At 46.3% G+C, this 10,585-nt stretch overlaps 1 non-coding gene across 1 annotated transcript; it reads left to right on the forward strand.

Annotated features, from left to right (window-relative positions):
• Window positions 1-2,309: 2,309 nt before the first annotated feature.
• TRNAA-AGC (transfer RNA alanine (anticodon AGC)) lies at window positions 2,310-2,382 on the forward strand. Its single transcript has one exon. It is a non-coding gene; the product is annotated as a tRNA-Ala (tRNA).
• The last annotated feature ends 8,203 nt before the right edge of the window (window positions 2,383-10,585 follow it).

Below are 10,585 nucleotides of genomic sequence, written 5' to 3' on the forward strand. Positions count from 1 at the left end.
CCTCAGCATTGTTATTCGCCATCTACCTGGAACCCTTTTGCTTATCAATCATTCAAAACTCAAGTGTGCAAGGCTTTCGGTTACAGAACACGGAGATAAAATTACTCGCATATGCTGACGATGTGGCAGTACTCTGCCAAGATAGACAAAGGACAAGGTATATGTGAAGTCGTTTACATGGCAAATAAATTTTGTGACATGACGGGCAGTGTAATTAACTGGCATAAAACAACTGCATTTTGGTACGGCAATTGAGATGTGAGGCCCGAGGTATACCTTAACGTAAAATGGAAAAGCAAACCCCTAAAGTACGTCGGTGTACCCTTGAACAGCTATCGCGACAACGCGGATTACTGGAAAGGTGAAGCGGAAACCCTCAGGCAAAAAACAAATGCCTGGGGTGGTCAGGATCTGTCTATATTCGCACGTGCGACTGTATGCAACAAGTTTTTGATATCGAAAATCTGGTATGTCATGCAAGTTATCTGTATGTCACGCATCAATGTAGAGAAGCTTCACAGGATTTTTGCTGTGTTTGTGTGGAAATCGCTGTGGGAACGTACAAGCCGGTCTAATTTATTCCAGTCCGTTAGCAATGGCGGACTCGGTTTATGTCATTTATTTATTAGACAAGTTGTCCCTCGGTTTATTTTCCTTCACGATAAAAGGAACAAATTTCTGCAAACAGTGATAAAAGTAAGGCTGTCATCACGCATCCAAGATTTTGTTGTGTCTACAAACAGTGATATGTGCCGATATGTGACTGGTTTTTTTAGAGAAGTTATACAGTCTTTTGAGTTCAAGTTTGAAAGTGCGCTTTTCGCTGGAATATCTTGCCACTGTTAAGCGGAAAAATCTGTACAGGGATCTCCGTGATGTCTTGTTCCCAAAACCTTTGTACAGATCTATGTTCAATGAAGGACCCGGACAAGACGTTTTGAAAAGGGTCAAAAGGATGAAAGTAAAAGCAGGAGCAAAAACTTTCTTTTTTAAATTGCATTCCGGGACTATTCCCGTAAAGCAGTGGCTAGCGGACAAGAAAATCACTGTACCACGGACAACCAGTTGTTTACTTTGTAAAACATCTGAGACAATACACCATGTGCTTATTCATTGCTGGCACGCTGTCTTTCATTGGGACATACTTCAAACAACATTGAAAAAAGATCTCCCAATTACACGCCCTGGCATCCGTTTTCTCTGTGTGGATGATGACGACGGCATACCATACGACATGGTTATGTTAAGTAGCCTCCACAGCATCTGGCAGACCACAATGGCTTAAAGATATCTTGACCAGAACATACGTTCTGTCCGGGAGAACTTCATTGCAAATATGCGGTATATCACTGAGGTGTATAAACAACAAGAAGAACCTCCCAGCTGGCTAATAATGTTAGAGGAATTGTGCAACCTGAAAGAATTTTAATGTAAGAACTTCGGATCAAATATTGATCGAAGTGTATTTTCTAATTCATGTTTCTGTGTGAACACATGTAAAGGAAAAACAGGTAATAAAGAGCTACGGGTGTAGCTCAGATGGTAGAGCGCTCGCTTAGCATGCGAGAGGTACTGGGATCGATACCCAGAACCTCGAGACTTCTTTTTTTATTCATTGACGTGGCAAGTCATGTTTCGCTTGAATTATAAAACAAAGCAACGCGCGATAGAAGCAGTGGTCGACGCGAGAAAGGCAGCTCTCAGCTGACGCGGCTTCCCTCTTTCTCCACAATATTCGTCACGTAATTACCGATCAGCTTGAGAGCATAAACTTTGACTCTCCGTCGCGGGTGTAGCTCAGTTGGTAGAGCGCTCGTTTAGTATGCGAGAAGTACTGGGATCGATACCCAGCACCTCGAGACTTCTTTTTTTATTAATGCAGTGGCAAGTCGTGTTTCGCTTGATTTATGAAACACAACAACGCGCGATAGAAGCAGTGGTCGACGCGAGAAAACCAGGTCTAAGCTGACCCAGCTTCCCTCTTTCTCCACAATATTCCTCACGTAATTACCGATCAGCTTGAGAGCATAAAGTTTGACTCTCCGTCGCGGGCGTAGCTCAGTTGGTAGAGCGCTCGCTTAGCATGCGAGAGGTACTGGGATCAATACCCAGCACCTCGAGACTTCTTTTTTTATTCATTGCAGTGGGAAGTCATGTTTCTCTTGATTTATGAAACAAAACAACGCGCGATAGAAGCAGTGGTCGACGCGAGAAAGGCAGCTCTCAGCTGACGCGGCTTCCCTCTTTCTCCACAATATTCGTCACGTAATTACCGATCAGCTTGAGAGCATAAACTTTGACTCTCCGTCGCGGGTGTAGCTCAGTTGGTAGAGCGATCGCTTAGCATGCGAGAGGTACTGGGATCAATACCCAGCACCTCCAGACCTTTCTTTTTATTCATTGCAGTGGCAAGTCATGTTTCGCTTGATTTATAAAACAAAACAACGCGCGATAGAAGCAGTGGTCGACGCGAGAAAACCAGCTCTCAGCTGACGCGGCTTCCCTCTTTCTCCACAATATTCGTCACGTAGTTACCGATCAGCTTGAGAGCATAAACTTTGACTCTCAGTCGCGGGTGTAGCTCAGTTGGTAGAGCGATCGCTTAGCATGTGAGAGGTACTGGGATCGATAAACAGCACCTCTAGACTTACTTTTTTATTCATTGACGTGGCAAGTCATGTTTCGCTTGAATTATAAAACAAAGCAACGCGCGATAGAAGCAGTGGTCGACGCGAGAAAACCAGCTCTCAGATGACGCGGCTTCCTTGTCTCTCCACAATACTCGTCACGTAATTACCGATCAGCTTATGAGCATAAACGTTGCCTTTCCGTCGTGGGTGTAGCTCAGTTGGTAGAGCGCTCGCTTAGCATGCGAGAGGTACTGGGATCGATAAACAGCACCTCTAGACTTACTTTTTTATTCATTGACAAGGCAAGTCATGTTTCGCTTGATTTATAAAACAAAACAACGTGCGATAGAAGCAGTGGTCGACGCGAGAAACGCAGCTCTCAGCTAACGCGGCTTCCCTATTTCTCCACAATATTCGTCACGTAGTTACCGATCAGCTTGAGAGCATAAACTTTGACTCTCAGTCGCGGGTGTAGCTCAGTTGGTAGAGCGATCGCTTAGCATGTGAGAGGTACTGGAATCGATAAACAGCACCTCTAGACTTACTTTTTTATTCATTGACGTGATAAGTCATGTTTCGCTTGATTTATGAAACATAACAACGCACGATAGAAGCAGTGGTCGACGCGAGAAAACCAGCTCTCAGCTGACGCGGCTTCCTTCTTTCTCCACAATATTCGTCACGTAATTACTGATCAGCTTATGAGCATACACGTTGCCTCTCCGTCGCCGGTGTAGCTCAGTTGGTAGAGCGATCGCTTAGCATGCGAGAGGTACTAGGATCGATACCCAGCACCTCGAGACTTCTGTTTTTATTCATTGCAGTGGCAAGTCATGTTTCGCTTGATGTATGAAGCAAAACAAAGCGCGATAGAAGCAGTGGTCGACGAGAGAAAACCAGCTCTCAGCTTACGCGGCTTCCTTCTTTCTTCACAATATTCGTCACGTCATTACCGATCAGCTTATGAGCACAGACTTTGACTCTCCGTCGCGGGTGTAGCTCAGTTGGTAGAGCGATCGCTTAGCATGCGAGAGGTACTAGGATCAATACCCAGCACCTCAAGACTTCTTTTTTTATTCATTGCAGTGGCAAGTCATGTTTCGCTTGATTTATGAAACAAAACAACGCGCGATAGAAGCAGTGGTCGACGCGAGAAAACCAGCCCTCAGCTGACGCGGCTTCCTTCTTTCTCCACAATATTCGTCACGTAATTACCGATCAGCTTATGAGCATAAACGTTGCCTCTCCGTCGCGGGTGTAGCTCAGTTGGTAGAGCGCTCGCTTAGCATGCGAGAGGTACTGGGATCGATAAAAAGCACCTCTAGACTTGCTTTTTTATTCATTGACGTGTCAAGTCATGTTTCGCTTGATTTATAAAACAAAACAACGCGCGATAGAAGCAGTGGTCGACGCGAGAAAACCAGCTCTCAGCTGACGCGGCTTCCCTCTTTCTCCACAATATTCGTCACGTAGTTACCGATCAGCTTGAGAGCATAAACTTTGACTCTCAGTCGCGGGTGTAGCTCAGTTGGTAGAGCGATCGCTTAGCATGCGAGAGGTACTGGAATCGATACCTAGCACCTCCAGACTTTCTTTTATTCATTGCAGTGGCAAGTCATGTTTCGCTTGATTTCTAAAACAAAACAACGCGTGATAGAAGCAGTGATTGACGCGAGAAAACCAGCTCTCAGCTGACGCGGATTCCCTAATTCTCCACAATATTCGTCACGTAATTACCGATCAGCTTGAGAGCATAAACTTTGAATCTCCGTCGCGGTTGTAGCTCAGTTAGTAGAGCGATCGCTTAGCATGCGAGAGGTACTGGGATCGATACCTAGCACCTCCAGACCTTCTTTTTATTAATTGCAGTGGCAAGTCATGTTTCGCTTGATTTATAAAACAAAACAACGCGCGATAGAAGCAGTGGTCGACGCGAGAAAACCAGCTCTCAGCTGACGCGGCTTCCTCAATTCTCCACAATATTCGTCACGTAATTACCGATCAGCTTGAGAGCATAAACTTTGACTCTCCGTCGCGGGCGTAGCTCAGTTGGTAGAGCGCTCGCTTAGCATGCGAGAGGTACTGGGATCAATACCCAGTACCTCGAGACTTCTTTTTTTATTCATTGCAGCGGCAAGTCATGTTTCGCTTGATTTATGAAACAAAACAACGCGCGATAGAAGCAGTGGTCGACGCGAGAAAACCAGCTCTCAGCTGACGCGGCTTCCCTAATTCTCCACAATATTCGTCACGTAATTACCGATCAGCTTGAGAGCATAAACTTTGAATCTCCGTCGCGGTTGTAGCTCAGTTAGTAGAGCGATCGCTTAGCATGCGAGAGGTACTGGGATCGATACCCAGCACCTCCAGACCTTCTTTTTATTAATTGCAGTGGCAAGTCATGTTTCGCTTGATTTATAAAACAAAACAACGCGCGATAGAAGCAGTGGTCGACGCGAGAAAACCAGCTCTCAGCTGACGCGGCTTCCCTCTTTCTCCACAATATTCGTCACGTAGTTACCGATCAGCTTGAGAGCATAAACTTTGACTCTTAGTCGCGGGTGTAGCTCAGTTGGTAGAGCGATCGCTTAGCATGCGAGAGGTACTGGGATCGATAAACAGCACCTGTAGACTTACTTTTTTATTCATTGACGTGGCAAGGCATGTTTCGCTTGATTTATAAAACAAAACAACGCGCGATAGAAGCAGTGGTCGACGTGAGAAAAGCAGCTCTCAGCTGACGCGGCTTCCACAATTCTCCACAATATTCGTCACGTAATTACCGATCAGCTTGAGAGCATAAACTTTGAATCTCCGTCGCGGTTGTAGCTCAGTTAGTAGAGCGATCGCTTAGCATGCGAGAGGTACTGGGATCGGTACCCAGCACCTCCAGACCTTTCTTTTTATTAAATGCAGTGGCAAGTCATGTTTCGCTTGATTTATGAAACAAAACAACGCGCGATAGAAGCAGTGGTCGATGCGAGAAAACCAGCTCTCAGCTGACGCGGCTTCCCTCTTTCTCCACAATATTCGTCACGTAGTTACCGATAAGCTTGAGAGCATAAACTTTGACTCTCAGTCGCGGGTGTAGCTCAGTTGGTAGAGCGATCGCTTAGCATGCGAGAGGTACTCGGATCGATACCTAGCACCTCCAGACTTTTTTTTATTCATTGCAGTGGCAAGTCATGTTTCGCTTGATTTCTAAAACAAAACAACGCGTGATAGAAGCAGTGATCGACGCGAGAAAACCAGCTCTCAGCTGAAGCGGCTTCCCTCTTTCTCCACAATATTCCTCATGTAATTACCGATCAGCTTGAGAGCATAAACTTTGACTCTCCGTCGCGGGCGTAGCTCAGTTGGTAGAGCGCTCGCTTAGCATGCGAGAGGTACTGGAATCAATACCCAGTACCTCGAGACTTCTTTTTTTATTCATTGCAGCGGCAAGTCATGTTTCGCTTGATTTATGAAACAAAACAACGCGCGATAGAAGCAGTGGTCGACGCGAGAAAACCAGATCTCAGCTGACGCGGCTTCCTTCTTTCTCCACAATATTCGTCACGTAATTACCGATCAGCTTATGAGCATAAACGTTGCCTCTCCGTCGCGGGTGTAGCTCAGTTGGTAGAGCGATCGCTTAGCATGCGAGAAGTACTGGGATCGATACCCAGCACCTCGAGACTTCTTTCTTTATTCATTGCAGTGGCAAGTCATGTTTCGCTTGATTTATGAAACATAACAACGCACGATAGAAGCAGTGGTCGACGCGAGAAAACCAGCTCTCAGCTGACGCGGCTTCCTTCTTTCTCCACAATATTCGTCACGTAATTACTGATCAGCTTATGAGCATACACGTTGCCTCTCCGTCGCGGGTGTAGCTCAGTTGGTAGAGCGATCGCTTAGCATGCGAGAGGTACTAGGATCGATACCCAGCACCTCGAGACTTCTGTTTTTATTCATTGCAGTGGCAAGTCATGTTTCGCTTGATTTATGAAGCAAAACAACGCGCGATAGAAGCAGTGGTCGACGAGAGAAAACCAGCTCTCAGCTTACGCGGCTTCCTTCTTTCTTCACAATATTCGTCACGTCATTACCGATCAGCTTATGAGCACAAACTTTGACTCTCCGTCGCGGGTGTAGCTCAGTTGGTAGAGCGATCGCTTAGCATGCGAGAGGTACTAGGATCAATACCCAGCACCTCAAGGCTTCTTTTTTTATTCATTGCAGTGGCAAGTCATGTTTCGCTTGATTTATGAAACAAAACAACGCGCGATAGAAGCAGTGGTCGACGCGAGAAAACCAGCCCTCAGCTGACGCGGCTTCCTTCTTTCTCCACAATATTCGTCACGTAATTACCGATCAGCTTATGAGCATAAACGTTGCCTCTCCGTCGCGGGTGTAGCTCAGTTGGTAGAGCGCTCGCTTAGCATGCGAGAGGTACTGGTATCGATAAAAAGCACCTCTAGACTTGCTTTTTTATGCATTGACGTGTCAAGTCATGTTTCGCTTGATTTATAAAACAAAACAACGCGCGATAGAAGCAGTGGTCGACGCGAGAAAACCAGCTCTCAGCTGACGCGGCTTCCCTATTTCTCCACAATATTCGTCACGTAGTTACCGATCAGCTTGAGAGCATAAACTTTGACTCTCAGTCGCGGGTGTAGCTCAGTTGGTAGAGCGATCGCTTAGCATGTGAGAGGTACTGGAATCGATAAACAGCACCTCTAGACTTACTTTTTTATTCATTGACGTGATAAGTCATGTTTCGCTTGATTTATGAAACATAACAACGCACGATAGAAGCAGTGGTCGACGCGAGAAAACCAGCTCTCAGCTGACGCGGCTTCCTTCTTTCTCCACAATATTCGTCACGTAATTACTGATCAGCTTATGAGCATACACGTTGCCTCTCCGTCGCCGGTGTAGCTCAGTTGGTAGAGCGATCGCTTAGCATGCGAGAGGTACTAGGATCGATACCCAGCACCTCGAGACTTCTGTTTTTATTCATTGCAGTGGCAAGTCATGTTTCGCTTGATGTATGAAGCAAAACAAAGCGCGATAGAAGCAGTGGTCGACGAGAGAAAACCAGCTCTCAGCTTACGCGGCTTCCTTCTTTCTTCACAATATTCGTCACGTCATTACCGATCAGCTTATGAGCACAGACTTTGACTCTCCGTCGCGGGTGTAGCTCAGTTGGTAGAGCGATCGCTTAGCATGCGAGAGGTACTAGGATCAATACCCAGCACCTCAAGACTTCTTTTTTTATTCATTGCAGTGGCAAGTCATGTTTCGCTTGATTTATGAAACAAAACAACGCGCGATAGAAGCAGTGGTCGACGCGAGAAAACCAGCCCTCAGCTGACGCGGCTTCCTTCTTTCTCCACAATATTCGTCACGTAATTACCGATCAGCTTATGAGCATAAACGTTGCCTCTCCGTCGCGGGTGTAGCTCAGTTGGTAGAGCGCTCGCTTAGCATGCGAGAGGTACTGGGATCGATAAAAAGCACCTCTAGACTTGCTTTTTTATTCATTGACGTGTCAAGTCATGTTTCGCTTGATTTATAAAACAAAACAACGCGCGATAGAAGCAGTGGTCGACGCGAGAAAACCAGCTCTCAGCTGACGCGGCTTCCCTCTTTCTCCACAATATTCGTCACGTAGTTACCGATCAGCTTGAGAGCATAAACTTTGACTCTCAGTCGCGGGTGTAGCTCAGTTGGTAGAGCGATCGCTTAGCATGCGAGAGGTACTGGAATCGATACCTAGCACCTCCAGACTTTCTTTTATTCATTGCAGTGGCAAGTCATGTTTCGCTTGATTTCTAAAACAAAACAACGCGTGATAGAAGCAGTGATTGACGCGAGAAAACCAGCTCTCAGCTGACGCGGATTCCCTAATTCTCCACAATATTCGTCACGTAATTACCGATCAGCTTGAGAGCATAAACTTTGAATCTCCGTCGCGGTTGTAGCTCAGTTAGTAGAGCGATCGCTTAGCATGCGAGAGGTACTGGGATCGATACCTAGCACCTCCAGACCTTCTTTTTATTAATTGCAGTGGCAAGTCATGTTTCGCTTGATTTATAAAACAAAACAACGCGCGATAGAAGCAGTGGTCGACGCGAGAAAACCAGCTCTCAGCTGACGCGACTTCCTCAATTCTCCACAATATTCGTCACGTAATTACCGATCAGCTTGAGAGCATAAACTTTGACTCTCCGTCGCGGGCGTAGCTCAGTTGGTAGAGCGCTCGCTTAGCATGCGAGAGGTACTGGGATCAATACCCAGTACCTCGAGACTTCTTTTTTTATTCATTGCAGCGGCAAGTCATGTTTCGCTTGATTTATGAAACAAAACAACGCGCGATAGAAGCAGTGGTCGACGCGAGAAAACCAGCTCTCAGCTGACGCGGCTTCCCTAATTCTCCACAATATTCGTCACGTAATTACCGATCAGCTTGAGAGCATAAACTTTGAATCTCCGTCGCGGTTGTAGCTCAGTTAGTAGAGCGATCGCTTAGCATGCGAGAGGTACTGGGATCGATACCCAGCGCCTCCAGACCTTCTTTTTATTAATTGCAGTGGCAAGTCATGTTTCGCTTGATTTATAAAACAAAACAACGCGCGATAGAAGCAGTGGTCGACGCGAGAAAACCAGCTCTCAGCTGACGCGGCTTCCCTCTTTCTCCACAATATTCGTCACGTAGTTACCGATCAGCTTGAGAGCATAAACTTTGACTCTTAGTCGCGGGTGTAGCTCAGTTGGTAGAGCGATCGCTTAGCATGCGAGAGGTACTGGGATCGATAAACAGCACCTGTAGACTTACTTTTTTATTCATTGACGTGGCAAGGCATGTTTCGCTTGATTTATAAAACAAAACAACGCGCGATAGAAGCAGTGGTCGACGTGAGAAAAGCAGCTCTCAGCTGACGCGGCTTCCACAATTCTCCACAATATTCGTCACGTAATTACCGATCAGCTTGAGAGCATAAACTTTGAATCTCCGTCGCGGTTGTAGCTCAGTTAGTAGAGCGATCGCTTAGCATGCGAGAGGTACTGGGATCGGTACCCAGCACCTCCAGACCTTTCTTTTTATTAAATGCAGTGGCAAGTCATGTTTTGCTTGATTTATGAAACAAAACAACGCGCGATAGAAGCAGTGGTCGATGCGAGAAAACCAGCTCTCAGCTGACGCGGCTTCCCTCTTTCTCCACAATATTCGTCACGTAGTTACCGATAAGCTTGAGAGCATAAACTTTGACTCTCAGTCGCGGGTGTAGCTCAGTTGGTAGAGCGATCGCTTAGCATGCGAGAGGTACTCGGATCGATACCTAGCACCTCCAGACTTTTTTTTATTCATTGCAGTGGCAAGTCATGTTTCGCTTGATTTCTAAAACAAAACAACGCGTGATAGAAGCAGTGATCGACGCGAGAAAACCAGCTCTCAGCTGAAGCGGCTTCCCTCTTTCTCCACAATATTCCTCATGTAATTACCGATCAGCTTGAGAGCATAAACTTTGACTCTCCGTCGCGGGCGTAGCTCAGTTGGTAGAGCGCTCGCTTAGCATGCGAGAGGTACTGGAATCAATACCCAGTACCTCGAGACTTCTTTTTTTATTCATTGCAGCGGCAAGTCATGTTTCGCTTGATTTATGAAACAAAACAACGCGCGATAGAAGCAGTGGTCGACGCGAGAAAACCAGATCTCAGCTGACGCGGCTTCCTTCTTTCTCCACAATATTCGTCACGTAATTACCGATCAGCTTATGAGCATAAACGTTGCCTCTCCGTCGCGGGTGTAGCTCAGTTGGTAGAGCGATCGCTTAGCATGCGAGAAGTACTGGGATCGATACCCAGCACCTCGAGACTTCTTTCTTTATTCATTGCAGTGGCAAGTCATGTTTCGCTTGATTTATGAAACATAACAACGCACGATAGAAGCAGTGGTCGACGCGAGA

This window comes from Rhipicephalus microplus, unplaced genomic scaffold (assembly GCF_043290135.1).
Source record: "Rhipicephalus microplus isolate Deutch F79 unplaced genomic scaffold, USDA_Rmic scaffold_45, whole genome shotgun sequence".
NCBI lineage: Eukaryota > Metazoa > Arthropoda > Arachnida > Ixodida > Ixodidae > Rhipicephalus > Rhipicephalus microplus.